This window comes from Limulus polyphemus, unplaced genomic scaffold (assembly GCF_000517525.1).
Source record: "Limulus polyphemus unplaced genomic scaffold, Limulus_polyphemus-2.1.2 Scaffold5495, whole genome shotgun sequence".
In the NCBI taxonomy this organism is placed as follows: Eukaryota; Metazoa; Arthropoda; class Merostomata; order Xiphosura; family Limulidae; genus Limulus; species Limulus polyphemus.
The window spans coordinates 36,097-42,061 of NW_013671105.1; the positions used below are offsets into that span (position 1 = coordinate 36,097).

The 5,965-nt window shown below is 33.0% G+C and overlaps 1 protein-coding gene across 1 annotated transcript in view; it reads left to right on the top strand.

Moving 5' to 3' along the window:
• The window catches only part of LOC106472655 (RNA-binding protein 40-like), a 38,634-nt gene extending 34,859 nt beyond the window's left edge, over positions 1-3,775 (top strand). The window contains exon 13 of the mRNA XM_013933309.2: positions 1,183-3,775. The gene's annotated coding sequence lies outside the window, so the exon portion shown is untranslated. The remainder of the gene's footprint in view (positions 1-1,182) is intronic.
• The last annotated feature ends 2,190 nt before the right edge of the window (positions 3,776-5,965 follow it).

Here is a 5,965-nt window from a genome sequence, read left to right on the forward strand (position 1 = left end):
CCCGAATTCGGCCTTTGTTGTTCCCAAACGTCATTTTATCAAAATTAACCACACACTTCCTCTGTAGTAAGTAGTCCAACCCAAATATGCATTGGTCTTCAATGTTAGCCAAGTATATTTTGTGTCTGTCCTTCATGAGCTCAATAGTTACCCACACTGGTCCCCACAACCTTGCATAATGTCCTGTCACACCACAGAGCTTCTGTATGGCTTCTGGTACTCCTTTGTGATCCAGCATCTTGATACTCACAAGGGTTTGCTGAGATGCAGAATCTGTGACAAAGTTGCATTTTTGGCCATCCAGCTTTTCTGTCACATAGATACTATGTGTGCTTGCCATTTTACACTTACCCGCTGGGACTTTCACAATGGGATTTGGTGGGCTTCCCTCAACACCAACCACTACTGCAACTCTGTGAAAGGTTGTGGCATGCTCACTTTGACCTACCCAAAGTAGTGAATGTAACTCTGTGAAAGGTTGTGACATGCTCACTTTGACCTACCCAAAGTAGTGAATGTAACTCTGTGAAAGGTTGTTACATGCTCACTTTGACCTACCCAAAGTAGTGAATGTAACTCTGTGAAAGGTTGTGACATGCTCACTTTGACCTACCCAAAGTAGTGAATGTAACTCTGTGAAAGGTTGTGACATGCTCACTTTGACCTACCCAAAGTAGTGAATGTAACTCTGTGAAAGGTTGTGACATGCTCACTTTGACCTACCCAAAGTAATGAATGTAACTCTGTGAAAGGTTGTGACATGTTCACTTTGACCTACCCAAATTAGTGAATGTAACTCTGTGAAAGGTTGTGTGACATGCTCACTTTGACCTACCCATTGTAAGATGTTTAATACACTACTTATTACAATTCAGTATTGATATTAAACTGTTTATGTAATCTATAATTTCAAAACTTAAAACATTTAATTCTTAAAAATACAATTTTACTAGAATTCATCTAGTGTCAAAATAGTTTCATATCAACATATTCAAAGCCTTTAATGACAAAGTGAATAGTTACAAAAGTTGTACTGATATTAATTTTATTCTATAATTTTAAGTCAATTACCACTGCTTTAATAACTTACCTATAATTTTCAAAGTTAGCTCATTTTTTAACCAGTATACAGTTTTGGTTTTCATGTTTGTTTGATTTTGTTTTTTCCATGTGTCACCAAAGCTCTGGAAGAAATGAAGATACACCAACATTCTCTGCAGAGCCTTAGTTGTGAAAGTAGCAAATATTCTGTGTAACATGTTTAACAAACATCTACTGCCCCAAGAAAAAAAGCAGAATGGTTTTAGAAAGTTATCACTCAATTTTTTTGTCGTGGTTATTTCCTGAACAAATATAGTGACTCATTTGGTTTGTCATCTATTATTAATGTAGAAAATCAAGACAGGCTAGTTTCATTAACAGTTTCTCAACCACCAGTCTGCAGTCCATCAGTTATCATCGATCCATCACAACCACCTTGCTGGTACATGTGATTTTGTGAAAACAAACAAAAACTGACAGAATATTCGTATGCTGATCATAATGGTTTTCCATTGTACTTGCATTTTAGTGGTCCAAGACAGCTTACGGAAGTATTGAGCCTATCCCTGGTATCAAAGAGGTTGAGGTATGCTGGACTGTAACATTATATTCCTATGCGGATAGAACACTGATTGTAATCAAAGAATACCACCTGAATGTTACATATTTTCATGCATGATGTTCTACTTTTTCTTACAACTTATGTAGTGTAAATATATTCAGTCTATATTGTAATAACTAATTCATAAAAATTGTTGAATTGTGCTTTTTCCATTTCTTACTATAAATTTTCCTGTTTTATATATTTCCATGAATAGGACTACCTGACTATCATGAAAAGATTCAGTTGGTAGTTTCAAAGTTTGAATGAGCTTTTTGTTGCTTCTGGTTATGGGCCATTAATTTTCTTGCCCAAATTATTTTACAATTTTTGTGTGATTATGCTCTTAGCTTTTAGTGACTGAATTACAGTATAACTGTAAGAAGGCTCCCAGAAGTACAGCAGTATGTCTCCAGACTTACAACACTAGAAACGGGGTTTCGATACCTGTGGTCGGAAGAGAACAAATAGCCCATTGTGTAGCTTTGTGCTTAATTACAAACAATGGAAAACTACAGGAAGAAATACAAACTTAAAACAACTGAGTTATATTAGACTAAACCTCCGTTGAGAATCATTACCTTCGATTTATGAGGAATAGTATTGAAAATTATCAGTTCTAAGTTGTAAAAATTCATCCTGAAAGAAAATAACTTATGTTGTTTTTTTTCCTTAAAGAGACATTAGACCGTGTTTTGTGAAAGATGAATCTGTTGCTGTCAGTATTGTTGAATTGTACTTGAAATTCTAAAATTATCAGTATTTTTTGTTAAGTTATTAAGTGATCCAAATACCGAAAAGTTTTTCTTAGGAGGGGTCAAAGAAGCTTATTAACCCTTTAAGTACACACTGTTTTTTTCAGTCATATGCTCAAAATCATCATCAGATAAGTCAGGTTTGGAGCCATAATTATTTTCAGCTTTCACAAGTTCAATTATCTCTTCAAATGTGAAAAACAATGGAGCAATTTAATACCATTTTGGGTCAGTTTTCTCATAAAAATTAAAATTCAACTGCAAATATTACTGATGTTTTGAACAGCAACATACATCATTTGGATGTGAATCAGTGGCTGAAATCATCATCTGATTAGGCTTTTGTATATTGACTTTGTGCTCTTGATTCACATTTCTAGCAGGAAATTCAAACACATTATGGAGTCACCATATGGTGACAGGTGGACCGAAAGGGTTTATCCCTAAATTCAAGATTTCAAATATATTATATAATTTCATATAAGCTGTTGTCTTTATGGGAAAGATTAACTTGTAACAGGCAGTGCCCTTAGTGCTAATTGTTGGAGTTTCAATTACACCAAATTGATTTAGTTGGGGATTACAGTCGCGAGTGGAGCTCACAAGTCGCTAACTCGAGGTAATTTACCGTTAGAATAAAGAAACGGATACCAAAACTAACATTGAACAAAATATAACAACATTTATTAAATCTTTCCACACATGTAATACACTGTTAATATCAATACTTAAAACATTTACTAAACCATTAGTTTATAGCAACTTTACTTTTCACCTTTCAGTTAACAAGCTTCCTTTACCTACGTTAATTGATCAAGAGAGATAACAATTCTATACTTACAACAGAGTTGGACTGGTATACTTCTGGAGATTTGAGACTTTCATATTCATAGAATGCTGATAAAAATCGAACAAGACTGAAGAACTTCAGACATGAGTTTTTAACCCATATTTTCTTTGTATTCTGTTAACCTTCCAAATAGTGTTCCTAACTACCCGCAAGTAGTTCTAACACTTCATTGGTCAATTTGTGCAACTTCCCGGGCTAGTCCAAAACCATAACCAAAACTCTCAAGCGATTGGTTACTGTTATGGTGAGTTAGCTGGTTGCCTTCTCACTTTTACTAGTACACCAGCGACTTATAAGGAATATATCCTCAAAGTACCGCTTTTGCATGTTAACATCAACTTTTTTGTACCTTCCACAGTAGTAACGAGTTTGTGTCAGTAATTAATCACTGCCAATCATTTATGCTAGTGTTTTTCTCAACATCTCCAATGTAGCTTCATTTTTTATAACTCTTTAAGTTGTGATTCTCAATACCACTTAACCAGCTAGCTGTATTTTCTTAGCTATTGACTTTATTTCATAATACAGGCATCTTTACGTACGCCATTTCTTCATGTATGTGTTCACTTAAAAACTCAGAAAATTGCTATAACGTCTTTCTTAAACTCTTTGAAAGTCGCTTAGATACTGAAGCACTTGTAAAATTTCCTCAAAAATATCCAATTGCTTCAAACTCGAGATCTTTACAGAAATGTTTTTCTACAGCTAGTATATTGAATTTATCTATGAATGCACAGGTCTGAAATTTGGTTGTTTGTAGATACCTTTGTGGTTTGAGAACACAATATATTAGATTTTATACCTTTCCCAGACACTGCTACATGATATTGAAATTAAAAACTGAGTTCCTTAAAGTATGAATATCTTCTAACAGCTTTAAGTGTGAGATTCAAGTTGACTACAATACATATTTTTCACTCTTTACAAACAAAACCAACATATTTTTTAAAGAATTAAATTGATTATTATGTGAAAATTAATTTTAATCATTTCTTCTATACTTGCCCTGAGGTCATAAGAAGCACATTTGGGAGTAAAAAAACTCAAGTTAGTTTTAGTCCTTGCTGTGTAATGACCACTTAAACTACATGTAAAATGTTTACACTAGTCATAAAATGGACATTAAGTGTATCTGAATTAGTTACTTAAAAACCTTTTAACACATCAGTGTACAGAAAGAAACTATATTTGAAAAGTATGGTGTGCAAGTTCCTCAAACTCACTCTTAGGCTAATTTTTTGTAATTTTACATTTGACGAGTGCTTGCAAAAAAGAAGGAACAAGTCAAAATGGGTTGTATACATACCCAACAACCAAAATTTTATTGTCAGTCTCAGCTATATGAAATATTTGAATATAATAAAAGTTCTTGTAAAACAAAGCATAAAAAGAAGGTATTGAAATATGCACACTGATGTGTCAATGTGTACAGCATAAAAGAAAGTGTAAAAACATGGTATTGATATACGCACACTAATGTGTCAATGTGTACAGCATAAAAACAAGGTATTGATATTTGCACACTGATATATATTGATGTGTCAATGTGTGCAGCAACAATATTCTAATGCAAGCCTATTAGCATATAAACCCACAATAAGAGATGAAACGAAAGACAGAAGAAACATTTAATGTTTTTGTAGAAAACTGACAAGGAAAGAAGCATTGTACTGAGGACTTTCTTTACAGTCCTGTTACCAAGATATCAAACAGAAATATGTGGCCAACATGTCTATATTTTTTGGCATAAAGAAAGGTAAAATCTTTATTATTAGTTAACGTCGACTAGTTTCGGTAATACAGTTACCATAATCAGGGCTATTATCTAACTGTTACTGAAACTTGTGGAATGTAACTAATAATGAAGATTTTACCTTTCTTTGTGCCATAAAACATTGGTTTTTGTTTATTACTCTTAATATAACTTATGACACCAAATAATAATAAGTGTAGTTGTAGTTATGTACTGTATCCATGTTGGTAACCAAAGGGTTAAGAACTTGTCAGTGGCATAAATATGCATTAATACTCGCAATACAGTATTGATCTCTGAAACCAAAAAGTAACTTTTCAATAACATAAACATTGAAAATACTATGTTTTGTCACATTTAATACCGTAATACATGAACTGTGCTGTCATAAGGTGTTTTCTTCTTTATATTGTTAACTTGTATGCTAAACAGCCATAGCTGTTTTTGAGTTTTATTTCAGCTTTGTTTTTATATCTTTCTTATTATCTTAGCTCTCAAACAAACACATTTTAAGACTGTACTTAATCACACTAAGGATAGAATAAATATATTGGTAGGAAGTTGAGTAAACAAAACTCAATTAAAAGGTGGTCTGCATATCCACATATTTAGCTTTAAGATGAAAGTATATACTCAACTGACTTAAAACGTTTCAAAAACAAGCCAGTAAGGCTTACAAAATGTATATTTAAAATTTGGGTTTCAAATTGAAAACTGGCCAATATAGGCACATTTATGTAAGAAAATGATAGTTGATCATCTTGTCATAGGAAATTATTAGCGTCATGTTATTATACAGTTGGAGAAAGAGTTAATAATGAGTTAAAGGAGACATTTTGCAACTATACACCTGGAAAAAAGTCAAGCACCCCCGTGTTTTTTTCAAGTGATTCAGATTCGACGTTCTTGTGACTGATTATAAATTACCATTCAATCTAAACGTGTTTATCAAATGAAATTATGCA